Genomic DNA, 19,014 nt, shown 5'->3' on the forward strand with positions numbered 1-19,014 from the left:
TCTGAGAGAAGTAACATGACAGAATTTCGCCGCAGCGCAGAGGCTAAGATCACAAAAGCAGAAAACTTTGTGGGTGGGCCGGGCCGGTCTCTCAGGGATGCGTGCCGGCCAACTGTGGCTGGCGCAGGGTGGGGTCTTTGCTGCTGAGATAGACATAGAGGTTCGGATCATCTCGGAGGGAAGTTACATGACAGAATTTGCCGCAGGGCAGAGGCTAAGGTCGCAAAAGCAGAAAACTTTGTGGGTGGGCCGGGCCGGTCTCTCAGGGATGCGTGCCGGCCAACTGTGGGCGGCGCAGGGTGGGGTCTTTGCTGCTGAGATAGACATAGAGGTTCGGATCCCCACGGGGATTTTTTCTTTCTGCTTTTTGCTGCCTCTTGGCCAACGTGGTCGAGTTTCCCGTGAAGCATCTTGCTTCTCTCCCAGCTGTCCTTCCGTACATATTTGTGCTATTTTCCCCAGATCCTTCCTTTAGAGCGGGGTCCTCTTGTTTTTTCTCTCTCTCTCTCTGCGGGATGCATGCCGGCCAGCTATGGCCGGCGTGGGGTGGGGTCTTTGCTGCTGAGATAGACATAGAGGTTCGGATCCCCACGGGGATTTTTTCTTTCTGCTTTTTGCTGCCTCTTGGCCAACGTGGTCGAGTTTTCTGCGATGCATCTCGCTTCTCTCCCAGCTGGCCTTCCGTACATATTTGGGCAATTTTTCCCAGATCTTTCCTTTGGAGCGGGGTCCTCTTGTTTTCTCTCTCTCTCTCTGCGGGATGCGTGCCAGCCAACTGTGGCCGGCGCAGGGTGAGGTCTTTACTGCTGGTTCTTATCTCCCCGGGGATTTTTTCTTTCTGCTTTTTTGCTGCCTCTTGGCCAATTGTGTCGAGTTTCCCTCAATGCATCTCACTTCTCTCCCAGCTGTCCTTCCGTACATAATATTTGTGCTATTTTCCCCAGATCCTTCCTTTAGAGCGGGGTCCTCTTGTTTTCTCTCTCTCTCTCTGCGGGATGCGTGCCGGCCAACTATGCCGGCAGGGTGGGGTCTTTGCTGCTGAGATAGACATAGAGGTTCGGATCCCCACGGGGATTTTTTCTTTCTGCTTTTTGCTGCCTCTTGGCCAATTGTGTCGAGTTTCCCGTGATGCATCTCGCTTCTCTCCCAGCTGTCCTTCTGTTCAAGGCTGCAAAACGGTTGCAGTCCTACCTTCCCCTCCCCCTGCCAGTGCTTTTAATGGATCCAAACCCCCATGTCTATCTCTGCAGCTAAGCCCCCGCCCTGCTGCTTTGGGGAAAGGGGCGGGGGTGGGAGCCGCCCCACAGTGGACGGCTCCCCAGGGGAGTGGGATCCAAGCCCCCATGTCTATCTCAGCAGTTAAGCCCCCACCCTTCTGCTTTGGGGAAAGGGGCGTGGGTGGGAGCTGCCCCACGGTGGCCGGCTCCCCAGGGGAGTGGGATCCAAGCCCCCATGTCTATCTCCGCAGTTAAGCCCCCGCCCTGCTGCTTTGGGGAAAGGGGCATAGGTGGGAGCCGCCCCACGGTGGCCGGCTCCCCGGGGAAGTGGGATCCAAGCCCCCATGTCTATCTCCGCAGTTAAGCCCACGTCCTGCTGCTTTGGGGAAAGGGGCGTGGGTGGGAGCCGCCCCACGGTGGCCGGCTCCCCAGGGGAGTGGGATCCAAGCCCCCATTTTGCCATCAGGTGATAAATCAAACCAACGTCGCACAAATCTTACATTTCTTGGGAGGGGGAGGGGCTTGACCACTGTGGTATAATGGCCTCCAATCCGGATGCCTGGGGAAAGTCATTGCGCATTGTGGCAGCACAATGTGTCTCTTGGCCACCAATGTCCTAACATTTTGACAGATTTACGGGCACTGAAACAATGTTACACAAGTAGAAGAAGGACTTTCACAGTGAAGGAACCCCTATTGAACAGGAAATAACAATTCAAAAGAAGGAACAGATTTTTGCAATTGTTAAATAAAGTTTTTTAATATGAACTATGAAATTGCTCAATAAATCTTAGGAAAGGGCAAACGCTCTGCAATTTGGCGAGCAAGCAGGGTGGATTGTGTTCTCGCACTGTACCAAATTTGATCAGTATAGCTGAAAAAATGAGTGCAGGAGAGCCCCATAAACCCCCCCCCCCTTGGGCTGTTTTGGGCCACTGCGCATGCGCATCCGCCATTAACGAATTACTTTTGAAACTAATGAATTTTCGTTAATTTTGAATTTTTTTGTGGGCAAAATTCGGAAATGACTTCAGAAACGAAACGCTACCCCCCCCCCCTTTTGAAACGAGTTTAGAATCAATTTTTTCGTGGATCGCTCAAGCCTAATATATATATACTAGCTATGCCCGGCCACGCGTTGCTGTGGCAAAGTATGGTGGTATGGGAAATAAAGTATTGAAGAATTGGTGGTAGTCAAGGTAAAGGTTTTCCCCTGACATTAAGTTGAGTCCTGTCTGACTTTGGGGGTTGGTGCTCATCTCCATTTCTAAGCCAAAGAGCTGGCGTTATCCGTAGATTCCTCCAAGGTCATGTGGCCAGCATGACTGCATGGAGCACCGTTACCTTCCCGCCGGAGCAGTACCTATTCATCTACTCTCATTTGCATGTTTTTGACGTTCTGCCAGCCTGTTTATGTTGGATAAGTGAGACTCTACTGTATATTTATAATTTTATATTATGTGCTTAGAACTGGATTATATGAGGCCCCTTGTACAAAGCTGGATAAAATGCACACTGAAGTGGATTCTATGGCAGTGTGGAGTCAAGATAATGCAGTTCAAAGCAGATAATATGAGATTATAAATCGGTTATATAGGTATGTGGAAAGGCCTTGAGTTGACACTGCCATATAATCCAGTTCAAATCAGATAATCTGTATTTTATAGGCAGTGTGGAAGAGGCCTAAGTGAGACCTAACTCTGTCTGTCCCCTGGGCTGATTGGGTTGCTAGGAGACCAAGTGGGCGGAGCTTAGCCTTCTAACTGGCAGCAATTGGATAAAAACAATTATTCCTCTCCCTCTAATTAGGACTTTATTTTTCTTTTCTTTTTGTTGTATCAACCTAGAGGCGTGGATGAGGGGTTGTGCTGTCAATTTTTGAGGTTGTGGGGTGTTTAGTTTTGTTGTTTTGTTGGTCGCCGGGATTCCATCACTCTTTTATATATATAGATAGATAGAGAGAGAGAGAGAGACAGACAGATAGACAGAGAGCGCTAACATACAAGAGCCGTTAGGAAAAGCAGGCAACAAATTATATTATTGTTATTATTTTTATAACATACCATAAACTCTGTATTGACCTGATAATGAATATTAATATACAGCAGTTAAAAGCAAATTGAGACAAATGAAGACAAACATAATGTAATGTAAACCCTTTAAACTTAATGTAATGTTTCCTCAAAATTATTTTATTTTTTTATTTAAAGTTTTATTTTTTTCAATTTTGTTACCAGTTGCTTGAGAATTACAGTTGCTTGAGTTACTGTTAACTGGGACCCCTTCTACACTGCCATATAATTCAGTTCAAAGGAGATACAGTGTTCCCTCACTACTTTGCGGTTCACTTTTTGCAGATTCACTGTTTCGCAGTTTTCAATAAATTCTAAAAAAAAATTATAAATCATAAAAAATTACAATTTACAGCCTAAGGAAGGGAGGGAGGAAGCAGAAGCCGAAGGGAGAGAAAAGGAGCCCAAGCGGCAACGGGAGGAGAAGGAGGTGATTTATCAACACACGACCAGTTGATAAAGGCTTAAAATAGTGTATAACTACTAAAATAATGTATACATATTAAAATAAATATAGTGTCCCTACTTCACGGATTTTCACTTATTGCGGGAGAGCCTGGAATGTAACCCCTGCAATAAGTGAGGGAACACTGTAATCTGGATTTTATCTGGCAGTGTAGAAGGAGCCAAACTGTCTATTGTATTTATGTATTTTAAAAGTGTTATGTTTGTAGAAGCAGGAAGAAGCAGCCCAAAGTTTGGACGGCACCAAGTGATGCTGGTATTATTCTTCAATGACCTTCCATCCAAAGATTCACTAGGCCTGACCTTGCTCAGCTTCCGAAATCAGACAAGACAAGTGTCCATAGGATGGTTCACTTTCTTAGCTGATCTAAATATAAGCCCAAGAGGAGTGTTCCGTCCCCCAGGACGATGGTTTGCCTTACCTATTGGTCGTTTGTTTGTTTTCCCTCCTTTACATTTTGTTTGAGCCTCTGGCTGCAAAAGCCTAGGAAAAATGGCTTGGAATCTGCAAGAGCTGGCTGCAGTTTTCTTTGCAGTGATTGGTCAAAGAATGCAACATCTTAGGACCGCCCTTTTTACCAGGGTCTAGTCTCCATTTTGGAGCTTCATTCTGGCTATAGTCTTCCAACGTGCTGGAGCTGTGCAAGGCTAACTGGGACAAATCATCCTCAAAACCAGGCCAATCTAAGCCTATCCAAATTAGATAAGTATTGAATTATACTGATCTGGAATAGGAAATCTAGTTAGAGGAGCAGGGTTATTCCATCGCTTCTAGAACTAATCTTTGCTGTAAAGATAGGGAAGGAAAGAGTTTCTCCTTCTAATATAGACAGCGTGATTAGGGTATAGTGGTTCTATAATCACCTTTGCCTTCTGGAACCAGGGATAATTCTGCAACTAAAACCTATGGAAATTTGTTTCATTTTCTGCAACTTTAAGATCTGTGCCAGGTTTACAACCTTGTATGAATAAACATCCTTTTTTGAAGTTATCCAGACTCAGTCGTTCAATATCTATAGGACAGCTTATAGGGATTTGCAGTTCGCCCGGATAAAGGACAGCACGTTTCAGTTTTATAGTTTTTTATTGTCCGGCGGACGGCACAGTTTTGAGGACGATCAGCGGTTTTTCCGCTTCAGCTAGCTTGCACGGCCATAGAGACTTTGATTTTGTGGTCTGTTGCAGTGAAAGCTTGCTGCCAGGCCGAAAGGCAAGTGAGAGAGTGGGGCTCCATTTCTTCAGCCTCTGCAGTATCCTGCTCTTCAGCTTGCGTGTGTGCGCGTAGCCCTGCGGCTGTTTCTGCAATTGCACGGCTGTGCAAAACCCAGCAATCTACCCCGAGCTCCTTCGGTGGCAGGCATCGAGCCGCGGAGCTCCAGCAGTAGGTCCTGGGCTTACACGGAGGTGGTGAGTCCAGAAGCGCTCGGCCGGGACGGTCGCCTGGCGGTGGTGACCTGCCTCATTGTCCTGCGGTGGTGACCTGCCTCATCGTCCTGCGGTGGTGACCTGCCTCATCGTCCTGCGGTGGTGACCTGCCTCATCGACCTGCGGTGGTGACCTCCCTTCACAGCGGGGAGGAGGCGTCTTTTCTCTCCTCCTTTCCAAAGCCAGCCTCGGTGCTCCTTCGGCGGCAGGCCTCGAGCCGCAGAGCACGAGGTGCTTGAAAATTTGGCGAAGTCGCCATTTTGGCAGTTTACGTCACTCGGGCAAGGGAGGTATCAAGTGGCAAGTTGCTGTCAGTTGGCATTTTGCAGCTTGCCCACCAAAGTCTGGCGCCAAAGGTCACAATCTTTGTAAAGTATAGTTACTTAGTGATATATATTGCTATGGTTAAGTGCTGTGAATTGTATTATATATTGAATTTGCCTTTATTGTAAATTTACTTGCAGGTATATTGCATTTGCCTTTGTTGTAAATTTACTTGCTATTAAGAATACATAATGTCTATGCAATTTCAAGATGATGCAGATGGTATACCTCCTTCTGAGGCTGAAAGTAGGAATGAAAGGCCCCAAAGGATAAAGCACCCTTCAGCCAAGATGCTAGCCCATCTAATAGATGAAAAGGAGCTCCTCCATGTGAGGTTAGGTTCGGCATGGGAGCGAATTGTAACATTAATGGACAGAATTGAGAGCTTGGGTATTACAAGGGTGCCATCCATATTACAGACAGACCTTGAAGAGACCTTCGGTATTTGGAGGGGTTTGGTGTCTAAGATAGTCCAGGTCCTCGAGCGCATTAACGCCAAGGATTCAGAGTTAGAAATAGTGAGTGTCTTAGCTGACACTAATGAGAAAGAAAATAAGGTGAGGGCAATTCTAGATGCCTTGGAATTTAGTTCTCCATCTGTTAATCTAAGGTCTGAGCCAAAAGGAAATCAGTCTTCCTTATGCAGCCATGAGACCAATCTTTTAAAATCACCTGCTGTGGCACTTAGTCTTAAGTCCAACCGCTCTAGCCAGGTATCTAAACTAAGGGAGTGTGCATCATCTAAACATAGCCACTCTAGCAAGTCTTCTGCTGCTGGGAGTGCCATCTCTTCCCTAGCTGCCTTGCACATTAAGGAGGCTGCACGTCTAGAGCTAAAGAGCAAGGTAGCGGGGGCGGAGGCTGATGCTAAGGCAGCTGATCTCACCCTTCCCTTTAAAGAAGAAGAGCAACGACTGCAAATAGAACAGGCCCGTAGACAAAGCGAAATGCAAATGGAACAGGCCCAAAGGCAAGGTGAAATAGAAATGCTTAGAATAAGGATGGATGCTACTGCCAAAAAGGTAAGGGCTGAGACTTTGGCCAAGGCCCTAATTGAGCCACTCACAGAAGAAAATGTAAGTCAGTTGCCGAAGCAGGACCTTTCTTCCAAGGTGCTTGTGCATCTTAATAGCTTAAACAGCCAGTTTTCGGATGAGGAACAGGAAGACTTCTCTCCTTACCCAGAGCAGGGCCCCAAAGTCACTTTTGAGTTTCCTGCAGAGCAGAGCGTCATAGCGGGGAGCTCACCCTTGCCCGAGCTACCTGTGCCTCCTGCTAAATCCCTAGGTCAGTCAATCAGGGCCTCAAGGCCAAGTGCTAGTTGGCCCTTACAGACAGCTGCACAGGGAGCCACCGATTCGTCAGTGGTCGATGTCATCCCTCCAAGAGGCCAAAGGTTGACGCAAGGTGCACGGTGGGAGTCCACTCCACAACAGCAAACTCCTCAATTGTTCCCTTCGACGCCAGAGTCCCAGCTTGTCTCCATCATCAGAAGCCCCAGAAGAGATCTTAAGGACAAGGGTGTCGAAAAGTTTTCGGACAAGCCTGAGGAATTTCTTCTCTGGAAGGCCACCTTCCAGAGAGCAATCAGAGACTTAAAGTTATTGCCTGAGGAAGAACTGACTCTTCTGGCTGCATGGTTGGGCCCAGCCTCATCCTCACAAGTTAAGAAGATCTACGCAGCCCACGTAGCCGATCCCGACAAAGCCCTGGAAAAGGCCTGGGCCAGGTTGCAGCAGAGGTATGGGGCCAGCACAGAGATTGAAGCATCTCTTATGGACAAGCTCCAAAGGTTCCCAGCTTTGAAACTCAAAGACTTCAAACTCTTGTGGGACCTCAGCGATCTCCTTACGGAATTAGAGTCGGCCAAGGAGAATCCAGAACTGCCCGGTTTGAAGTGCCTCGATCAGCACCTGTCCCAGAGGCAGATCTTGACCAAGCTGCCCTTCACTTTGCAAGAACGCTGGGGACAGGAGGTCTTCAACTACAAGGAGGCCCACTCCCAGGCATACCCTCCATTTTCTCATTTGGTCCAGTTCATCACCAGGGCAGCCAGAGAAAGGAATGATCCGCAGACGGGCCTCCCCACCTTATACCAAGGGACCCATCCAGGGAAGGCATCTGAAGTGGACAAGAAACCACCTAGAGAGGCCAATAGACCTGTCAGCGTAAAGGCAGTCGAAACTCAACACAAGACTGATGAACCCAGGTCGGAGGTAAAAGAGTTGCTTTGCCCTATCCACCAAAAGCCTCACAGCTTGGCCAACTGCAGGGAGTTTAGTAGAAAGTCATACAAAGAGAGGCAACAGCTAGTTCAAAAGCAGGGAATCTGCTTTAGATGCTGTGGAGCAACTCCACACTTTGCGTCCAACTGCAAAGAAAACGTCAAGTGTGAGAAATGCAACAGCCTCAAGCATTGCACCGCAATGCACAACTCCAGTGTCATCTCCCACCCCAAAGGGAACGTTTCACCAAAAGAAAAGTCAGCAGTCGAAGACACCGACAAGCCAGTCGTACCAGAGATGCAGGTGGAGGTTTCAGCAGTCGCCTGTACAGAGCTGTGTTCTGACTCGCACCAGTACAGAGTTTGTCATCCTATCTGCCTAGCGGATGTATATCCAGCCAAGAGCCCTTGGCTTAGAAAGAGACTCTATGTGGCCCTGGATTCACAGAGCGACGCCTCCCTGGCTACTCCAGAGTTCTTCCGCATGTTTGACCTTAAAACCAAGATGGTTGACTACACTATGACTACGTGTGCAGGAAAAAAGAAGTTGCAGGGTCGCATAGCATCTGGCTTTGTTGTCTCCTCTTGCGACCAGAAGAGGCAGTTCAAGTTGCCAGACCTGATTGAGTGTTCCTCCATCCCTCGGAACAAAAAACAAATTGTAACTAGAGAAGTTGTGGAGGCTCATCCACATTTGCGACGATTAAAGAATGCCATACCTGCTTTCCGTCCAGATGTGGACATTGCCCTTCTGCTTGGTGCGGACTGTCCGAACTTGTTCTATGTGAACGACCAAGTTAAGGGACCTCCAGGGGCGCCCATTGCTCAGCTGCTACCACTAGGCTGGACAGTTACAGGCCCAGTGTGCATAAACAAGATGCACCCACCATCGTCGTTGGACTCCAATCAAGCATAGGTGCTTAAAGGTGGACGTCCTACACTTGTGCGCAGTTGCCTAAGTCACATCTCAGTCTACTGCCAAGCAATAACTCCAGAGTATTCCTCCATCTTCAAAGTCTCTGAGAGAGACGAAGCCACAGCGCTCTCGAAAGATGAGCAAAGGTTTTCGGACATTATGAATGCTCAAGTCTCACGAAGTGCAGAGGTGAAAGCCTGCAAATCAACCACAGAAATCAAGATGGGCCAAAGATCTTGCCTGGAACCACACCGTTTTGAATGTTTTTCGGAGTGGCACAGTCTTCTTAGAGCAGTTGCTAGGCTTATACATCGTTTAGCTTGCAAAGATAGTGAGCCTTTACAGGTCCAGGATATGATAAAGGCTAAGAGCGTCATATTCAAGTCAGTACAGAGATCTGCTTTCAAGCAGGAAATAGCTAGGCTAGAGCAAGGGCTCAACATCCCTAATCAAAGTCTTCTAAATGAGTTAAACCCATTTCTAGACAAGGAAGGTATTTTGAGAGTTGGAGGAAGGTTAGCCAAAGCTAAACTCAAGGCGTGCATAAAAAACCCCATCATCATACCCCCTAATAGTCACACTGCATTGCTGCTCGTTCGGCATCACCATGAAAGGATCCATCATCAGGGTAGAACTCTAACTGAGGCAGCCCTTAGAAATGAAGGTCTGTGGGTAGTTAATGCCAAAAGGTTGGTCAACAGTTGTATTTTCAAATGTGTTAAATGCAGGCGCCTTAGGCGAAACTGTCAAAGTCAGTTGATGGCAGAACTACCTCAGGATAGGACTTTGACAGACCCACCCTTTTCCCATGTGGGAATCGATGTGTTTGGTCCTTGGGAGGTTGTCACTAGGAAAACCAGGGGTGGTGTTGTAAATAACAAGAGGTGGGCAGTTTTGTTTACTTGTTTAGTAATACGAGCTGTCCATATAGAAGTCATAGAAGGGATGGACACTTCATCATTTTTAAACGCATTAAAAAGGTTCATAGCCCTCAGAGGGCCAATTAAGTCAATTCGGTCGGACTGTGGCACCAATTTTGTAGGTGCGACCAAAGAACTCAATTGTGTGTCTAGGTTTGGGAGAGACCCAAAGGTTCAGAACTTTACGAATACTGAACAAATTATGTGGACTTTCAATGTTCCTCACGCCTCCCACATGGGTGGTGTTTGGGAGAGGATGATTGGTATTAGTCGCAAAATCCTTAATGCCATGCTTTTGAGTCATAGGTCATTGACGCATGATGTTTTGGTGACACTTATGGCGGAAGTTACCGCAATTATCAACAACCGGCCGCTGGTTCCCCTTACCAGTGACCCTGAGAACTTACAACCACTGACTCCTGCACTTATTTTGACACAAAAGGTGCCAGGATGGAAGGACGTCATGTTGCCAGTTCCGGACGGAACTCACCGTGCCCTGTGGAAACAGGTGCAGTCCTTGGCCAACCACTTTTGGAAAAGGTGGAAAGCTGAGTACTTAAGCCAGCTTCAAGCTAGAAGAATCTGGCAAAGCCCACAGGACAACATTGAGGTTAACAACGTTGTGTTGTTAAAGGACAAAGACTTGCCCCGCCATGCGTGGCCCATGGGCATTGTATTAAAGACCTTTCCTTGCCCGGACGGTAAGGTCAGGAAAGTTCAATTAAAGACTTGCAACAGAGGCAAAGTGTCCATTTTGGACAGACCAATTAGTGACCTCGTGTTGCTTATTGGAGATGTTTAAAGTTCTAGTGTTTGTATTGTTGTGTATACAAAGGTGTTTGTATGTTTTTGATTGGTAAATTCCCACATCCTGGGAATTTAGCGGGGAGTGTTCCGTCCCCCAGGACGATGGTTTGCCTTACCTATTGGTCGTTTGTTTGTTTTCCCTCCTTTACATTTTGTTTGAGCCTCTGGCTGCAAAAGCCTAGGAAAAATGGCTTGGAATCTGCAAGAGCTGGCTGCAGTTTTCTTTGCAGTGATTGGTCAAAGAATGCAACATCTTAGGACCGCCCTTTTTACCAGGGTCTAGTCTCCATTTTGGAGCTTCATTCTGGCTATAGTCTTCCAACGTGCTGGAGCTGTGCAAGGCTAACTGGGACAAATCATCCTCAAAACCAGGCCAATCTAAGCCTATCCAAATTAGATAAGTATTGAATTATACTGATCTGGAATAGGAAATCTAGTTAGAGGAGCAGGGTTATTCCATCGCTTCTAGAACTAATCTTTGCTGTAAAGATAGGGAAGGAAAGAGTTTCTCCTTCTAATATAGACAGCGTGATTAGGGTATAGTGGTTCTATAATCACCTTTGCCTTCTGGAACCAGGGATAATTCTGCAACTAAAACCTATGGAAATTTGTTTCATTTTCTGCAACTTTAAGATCTGTGCCAGGTTTACAACCTTGTATGAATAAACATCCTTTTTTGAAGTTATCCAGACTCAGTCGTTCAATATCTATAGGACAGCTTATAGGGATTTGCAGTTCGCCCGGATAAAGGACAGCACGTTTCAGTTTTATAGTTTTTTATTGTCCGGCGGACGGCACAAGGAGCATCAATAGAATCGCCTTTGCCTCTTCCTTTTTTTAGTCCCAATGATAAATCAGTACTAGCTGCTCCTCCTTCAGACAGAGACCTGCCAACTCTTGTAACTGGAGATGACTGGGTTAGTTTTGATTCTCCCTTCATCCATTTTATCTCATTTCAGACTCGGCGTGGCCTATTGTCGGAAGTGTTGCTGCCGCTGTTGCTGTGGGCCTCGTGGTAGTATCTGGGCTCATCTTCTACACCAGTAAGTGAAATGTCTGGATGCATTTTGTGGGCCGGGTTTGGAGAGGGGCTGGGGCCTCGAGGAGCCCCTCCATGGGAAGAATTCAAAGAAAACATCTGGATTTTTGTGCTGCCCATAAATGCCGCCCTATGATCTCAGGCATAAGCCTCCTTCATTCCAAAAGGGAGAAAAGAATTAAAATATTTTGTCAGATTAGAGAGTTTGGGCATGTTGGATGCCTTTTTGTCATGGGTGCAACCCCTTTCCCTTAGACATATTAGGTCCGTTGACAGGAAGCTTCCCACCAGTGTGGAAATCACCCATCAGACAAATGCCAAAGTCTTATTTATCCCAGCAGGCTGAAAGCCAAACATAGAATCATAGAATCATAGAATAGTAGAGTTGGAAGAGACCTCATGGGCCATCCAGTCCAACCCCCTGCCAAGAAGCAGGAAATCGCATTCAAAGCACCCCCGACAGATGGCCATCCAGCCTCTGCTTAAAAGCCTCCAAGGAAGGAGCCTCCACCACGGCCCCGGGGAGAGAGTTCCACTGTCGAACAGCCCTTCTCACAGTGAGGAAGTTCTTCCTGATGTTCAGGTGGAATCTCCTTTCCTGTAGTTTGAAGCCATTGTTCTGTGTCCTAGTCTGCAGGGCAGCAGAAAACAAGCTTGCTCCCTCCTCCCTATGACTTCCCCTCACGTATTTGTACATGGCTATCATGTCTCCTCTCAGCCTTCTCTTCTGCAGGCTAAACATGCCCAGCTCTTTAAGCCGCTCCTCATAGGGCTTGTTCTCCAGACCCTTAATCATTTTAGTCGCCCTCCTCTGGACGCTTTCCAGCTTGTCAACATCTCCCTTCATCTGTGGTGCCCAGAATTGGACGCAGTATTCCAGGTGTGGTCTGACCAAGGCAGAATAGAGGGGGAGCATGACTTCCCTGGATCTAGATGCTATTCCTCTATTGATGCAGGCCAGAATCCCATTGGCTTTTTTAGCTGCCGCATCACATTGTAGGCTATGTTTAACTTGTTGTCCACAAGGACTCCAAGGTCTTTTTTGCACACACTGCTGTCAAGCCAGGCATCCTCCATTCTGTATCTTTGATTTCCATTTTTTCTGCCGAAATGAAGTATCTTGCATTTATCCCTGTTGAACTTCATTTTGTTAGTTTCGGCCCATCTCTCTAGTCTGTCAAGATCGTTTTGAATTCTGCTCCTGTCTTCTGGAGTGTTAGCTCTCCCTCCCAGTTTTGTGTCGTCTGCAAACTTGATGATCGTGCCTTCTAACCCTTCGTCTAAGTCGTTAATAAAGATGTTGAACAGAACCGGGCCCAGGACGGAGCCCTGCGGCACTCCACTTGTCACTTCTTTCCATGATGAAGACGATGCATTGGTGAGCACCCTTTGGGTTCGTTCGCTTAGCCAATTGCAGATCCACCTAACCGTAGTTTTGTCTAGCCCACATTTTACTAGTTTATTTGCCAGAAGGTCGTGGGGGACTTTGTCGAAGGCCTTACTGAAATCCAGGTAGGCTACATCCACAGCATTCCCTGTATCGACCCAACTCGTAACTCTATCGAAAAAAGAGATCAGATTAGTCTGGCATGACTTGTTTTTGGTAAATCCGTGTTTACTATTAGCAATGACCACATTTGCTTCTAAGTGTTCGCAGACCACTTCCTTAATGATCTTTTCCAGAATCTTGCCTGGTATCGATGTGAGGCTGACCGGACGGTAATTGTTTGGGTCGTTCTTTTTTCCCTTCTTGAAGATAGGGACCACATTCGCCCTCCTCCAATCTGCTGGGACTTCTCCCGTTCTCCAAGAACTCTCGAAGATAATTGCCAGTGGTTCTGAAATAACTTCCGCTAATTCCTTCAATACTCTTGGATGTAGCTGATCTGGCCCTGGGGACTTGAATTCGTTTAGAGCGGCCAGGTGTTCCTGGACAACTTGTTTCCCTATTTGGGGTTGGATTTCCGCCAATCCTTCGTCCATTCCATGTTGCTGAGGTTGAAGATGGCTTTCTTTTTGTGAGAAGACCGAGGCAAAGAAGGCATTGAGCAGTTCTGCCTTTTCCCTGTCCCCTGTCGCCATCACCCCATCTTCTCCTTGCAGTGGCCCTATCGCCTCCTTTTTCTTCCTTTTTCTACCAACGTAAGCAAAAAAGCCTTTTTTGTTGTTTTTTATGTCCCTGGCAAGCCTAAGCTCATTTTGCACTTTAGCCTTGCAAACCTTTTCCCTACAGGTGTTGGCTATACGTTTGAATTCTTCTTTGGTGATTTCTCCCCTTTTCCACTTCTTGTGCATGTCACTTTTGAGCTTTAGCTCAGTTAGAAGTTCTTTGGACATCCATTCTGGCTTCTTTGCACTTGTCTTATTTTTCTTCTTTGTTGGCACTGTTTGCATTTGCGCCTTGAGTATTTCTCTTTTGAAAAACTCCCATCCATCCTTAACTCCCTTGTTTTTTAATATTGGCGTCCATGGAATGCCTCTCAGAAATTCCTTCATTTTTTGGAAGTCAGCCCTCTTAAAGTCCAGAATGCGTGTTTGACTTGTCTTAGTTTCAGCATTCCTTTGTATTGCAAACTCCAGGAGCACATGGTCACTTGCCCCTAAGGATCCAACCACTTCAACTGTATTGATCAGGTCTTCCACATTTGTTAAGATTAGATCAAGAGTTGCTGATCCTCTTGTTGCCTCTTCTACCTTCTGGACCATAAAAATGTCTGCAAGGCAAGTGAGGAATTTGTTGGACTTTGTACTCTTGGCTGAGTTTGTTTTCCAGCAGACATCGGGATAATTCTTTGTGCCTGTTTGGTCAGCTGTTGACAGAAGGCTTCATCAAGTCCTTCATCCTGACTCGGAGGTCTGTAGTAGACACCCACGACAAGATCTTTTTGAGTCCCGGTTCCCTTGATTCTTATCCAGATGCTTTCAAGCTGGTTTCCCGGATTACAGTCCTTCATTTCTTCTGCAATGTAACTGGTTTTGACATATAAAGCTACTCCCCTCCTCTCCCCTTTGTTCTATTTCTGTGAAAGAGGTTATAGTCCTCAATGGTTAAATTCCAGTGATGGGAGTCATCCCACCAGGTTTCTGTGATGCCTATGACATCGTATGTGTGGTGCTGTGCTAAGAGTTGGAGTTCGTCTTGCTTATTTCCCATGCTCTGAGCATTAGTGTAAAGACATGTAAGCCCCTGTGACCTCCCCTCGAGCTGTTTATTTGGGATTATTGTGCCCTCTGTACTTGGTCCTTGCTGTGTTTGTGCAGCCCTCTGTTTAGTCTTTTGGAGGTTCCCTGTGGTCGTGGGTAATATAGTGTTCGCCAGGCTGTTGTTCCCCTCCCCCAGTGGATCTAGTTTAAAGTGCGCCTGATGAGGTTTGTGAGTCTGTGTGCAAAAAGATGTTTTCCTACTTGTGTGAGATGCACCCCATCGCTTGCCAGTAGTCCATCCGCTTGGAAGAGTAGACCATGGTCAAGGAATCCAAAATGCTCCTCTTGGCACCATTTTCTGAGCCAGTTATTGACCTGTACTATTTTTCCGGCCCTTGTAGAGCCGTGTCCTACAACGGGGAGGAGGGATGAAAAGATCACATGTACATTATACAGTTTTAGCTTTGTTCCCAGAGCTCGAAAATCATTTGTGATCTTTTGAAAAGTATGCCTAGCGGTGTCATTGGTACCTACATGAATCAACATAAGGTGGGGAGGGTGATGGGGCTTTAGGAGCCTGCTGAGCCTCTGAGTGATATGGTGTATTTTTGCCCCCGGGAGGCAGCATGTTTCTCGAGCCATCCCATCCGGTCTGGAAATGATGGCTTCCGTTCCTCTAAGGAGGGAGTCACCTACTACCAAGACCTGTTTCCTTTGAGGATTGACAGGGTCCCTTTTGTGCAAGACAGTGTGTATGTCTCCTGAAGAGAGTTCCTGTTGAAGTTAATCATGTAGGTGTAAAGTGTTGTCATCCTCCTCAGCATCCCCAGTGCATTCATCAATGACAATCCATTGAGATACATCCGAGAGCCCATTACTCTCCCAAGGATGCTCCTGTTGCTCCTGGTCTACGATTGGGGATGGAGCATTTGCATGATTACATAAGTGTGAATGTGGTGATGCACTGTCCCCGTCAGGGCTATCCCCTGCCCATTGATCAAGGGTGGCCCACTGAGTGGTATCTAAGAAACTGTGGTCCTCCACAAGATGTGTTTCCTGATTGTATGTTAATGGTGTAAGACCAACAGTAAGGTCACAACAACTTCTGTGATAGAAGTCCAATATGATGATATGTAGTCTGTTCTCACTCAGAATAAAGTCTACAGCCACTTTACACACCTTTGCAGAAGCATACAAAAAGCTTGGCCTCTCATTGAAAATCAAGAAAACCAAAGTGCTCTTCCAGCAGTCGTCAGCCAATCCCTCTGCAATGCCAAAAATACAGCTTAACGGTTTAAAACTAGAAAATATTGAGCATTTCTGCTACCTTGACAGCCATCTCTCCACAAAAGTCAACATCGACACCGAAATACAACACCGTTTGAGCTCTGCAAATGCAGCTTTTTCTGAAATGAAGCAGAGAGTGTTTGAGGATTGGAACATATGTAGGGAGACCAAGATGCTTGTTTATAAAACTATCACTTTCCCAACTGTTCTATGCCTGTCAAATATGGCCCTTCTACAGACATCACACTTGACTTCTGGAATGATTCCATCAGTATCGTCTCAAAACATCCTGCAAATTTCTTGGGAAGATGAGTGGACAAAAGTGCTGGAAGAAGCAAAAACCACCAGCATTGAAGCCATGGTCCTCCTCCATCAACTTTGCTGGACTAGCCACATTGTCCAAATGCCTGATTACCGTCTCCCAAAGCAGTTACTTTACTCCCAACTCAAGAACGGAAAACGGAATATTAGTGGACAGGAAAAGAGATTTAAAGATGGGCTTAATCCAACCTTAAAAACTGTGGCATGGACACTGAGAACTGGGAAGCCCTGGCCCTTGAAGGCTCGAACTGGAGGTCAGCTGTGACTGACAGCTCTATAGATTTTGAAGAGGCACAAATTGAAGGCAAAGGGGAGAAACATATCAAGAGGAAGAAGGCATCTCAAACAAACCCTTGTCAGAACCGCCTTCCATCTGGAAATCTATGTCCTTATTGTGGAAAAAAGACCATCCAGATCTGGAACAGGTCATTTATGGACTCACTGTCAAGACTCTGCCCTTGGAAGACAATAAGACTTGGCCAAGAGTGATTACTTATGAGCAGTTCTCAACCTGTGGGTCCCCAGGTGTTTTGGCCTACAACTCCCAGAAATCCCAGCCAGTTTACCAGCTGTTAGGATTCTGGGAATTCTGGGAATTGAAGGCCAAAGCATCTGAGGACCCACAGGTTGAGCACTACTGGCTTATAGTAATAGTAATAATTAGGTCAATTTTCTTTTCAAAATAAGAAGTGATCCGAATAAAGTCCATTCTTGAGCCTGAAATGTGCTGGGAGAGGGACAATTGGGGAAACGTTCCCCATTCCCTAAAGCAGTGGTTCCCAACCTTTTTTTGACCAGGGACCACTTTGACCAGGGATCATTAGACCAGGGACCATTTTGACCATGGACCACTCTCCAACAGTAGTACCAAAAGGGTTACACAGCAGTTTTTGATCAACTTTAGATTTGGTTTGGTTATTTGGGGTGCTGATTCAGAATATGGCATTGGATAGACCACATCAGTTCTAGTTTCTGATACAGAACATATGCCACCCAGTAGTCGCTATCTCCTCACCCACAGAAAACCACATTTAATCATCTAGAGCTGATGTGGTCTATTCAATGCAATTTTCTGAATCAGCACCCCAAAGAACCCCAGGAACAGGCCTAAAAATGAAGACACCAAGGTGGCCCCGCTTCCAGGCGCCACATGGAACGGTTTCACTCAGGGGGAGGGAGGAGGAGGAGAATCGGCTTGCTTGCTACCGAAGAGGAAGGCCTTGCTCGGCGGCAAGCGAGCCCTCCAGGAAGGACTAGCTCTTCTCGAGAGATCTTGCAAGGTCTCGCAAGGTCTCCTAAGAAGAGCCTGGCCTTCCTCGTTCTGCCATTTGGCAAGCAATGGTCCCCACCGCCGGCGTTTCGCGAGGTCTCCCAAGAAGAGCTAGGCCTTCCTAGAGCCCGGCCTTCCTCGTTCTGCCGTTGGGCGAACGATGGTCCCCGGCGCTGGTGGTGGTGGTGGTGGCGGCGGGGACCATTGCTCACCAAACGGCAGAGCGAGGAAGGCCAGGCTCCAGGAAGGCCAGGCTCTACTCGGGAGACCCCGCAAGACCTCGCAAGACCTCATGAGGTCTCCCTAGAAGAGCTAGGCCTTCCTGGAGCCTGGCCTTCCTCGTTCGGCCATTCTCCAGCTCTCAGCCTCAGGTATTGGTTTGTGGGGGGGGGGTGCCAAATTTGGGGGGGGGAGATTTAGTTTGCCTACCCCTCAAAATTACCTAAGGCCATAACCTTGGCACTATAAGAGGGTTTCGTGAGACCAGTCACTCTTGTTGCAATGAGGTAGTAACGGTGAAGCTGTGGGCCATATTTTACTTCTTGGGGACCACAGGTTGGGAACCACTGTCCTAAAGGGTATTTGGGGTCATTTTTTGTCACCTGGGGAAGTCTGGGACCCACAAAAGTGGCCTTTGGGTCTCTTTCCCACCCTTGATTTAAGAGTTGGATCCCCTCCCTTGGTTCAAAGGATAGGAACAGTATGTTTCTGAGGAGGCCCCTTTCACATCTGACTTTGCTTCTCTTTCCAGACAAACCCAGTGTGGCGCCTTCTGAGCAGCCTGCAGATGAAACGGCGATGGAGTGACGGAAATCTGATTTCAGCCAAAGAAACATGGAAGGAAAGGAGGAAATCCAAGGATTTGGCTCAAGAACTGGAAGGAGGGAAAGAAGAGAAATATTTGCCCTGTTCTTGAAACAGAGGGACATTTGCAGCAGACTCCTTTTAGGACCTGCGTTGGGACTTGGCCTTCAATTCTGGAGGTGGCTCAAGTTTTGGGTGACACCCAATGCTTTTGGATGCTTAAAACAAACAGAAAAAGAACAATTGACAAGCTCCATGGAAGGACCTCTTCCAAATTGGCCGAGTGGACATTAAGATGACAAGTGAGATAGATTATAAATGAGGATTGAAATGATGCACACTGGGAATTCCACCTTCTCTCTACCATGTTGGGGAATGGGGATGACTGTCCAAGGAAGAGATTGTGGGAGAAGGAGGAAAGGTCCACCCAGTCTGCAGACTCCAATGAAAATAGGCAAAGCCCACTCACCCCTTGTACATAATAAGAAAAAGATTGTAAATAAAACTTGGACTATAACAGTGACCTTTTGCAAATCTATGGGATGGCTATATGTGGAAATCCCAGGTGTTGCTCCTGCCAGGAAAGAGCAAGGCAGGAAATGGTGCAAAACAAGGGCAAGCAAAGGATTGAATCTCGTGTAAGGAAAGGTTGCAGTGTTGTTGGCGGTTTCGCAAACAATACAAGATGTGAACAGTTACCCATGTGTTTTGGACTTCAATTCCTACAATTCCTAACAGCTGGTAGGCTGTTAGGAATTGTGTGAGTTGAAGTCCAAAAG

The 19,014-nt window shown here is 46.9% G+C and overlaps 1 long non-coding RNA gene across 1 annotated transcript; it reads left to right on the forward strand.

The window, feature by feature from the left end:
* Positions 1–11,175: 11,175 nt before the first annotated feature.
* Positions 11,176–18,750, forward strand: LOC134296887 (uncharacterized). Its single transcript, XR_010003708.1, has 2 exons — positions 11,176–11,413; positions 18,183–18,750. It is a non-coding gene; the product is annotated as an uncharacterized LOC134296887 (long non-coding RNA).
* The last annotated feature ends 264 nt before the right edge of the window (positions 18,751–19,014 follow it).

Source organism: Anolis carolinensis, chromosome 2, assembly GCF_035594765.1.
Source record: "Anolis carolinensis isolate JA03-04 chromosome 2, rAnoCar3.1.pri, whole genome shotgun sequence".
Classification (NCBI taxonomy): domain Eukaryota; kingdom Metazoa; phylum Chordata; class Lepidosauria; order Squamata; family Dactyloidae; genus Anolis; species Anolis carolinensis.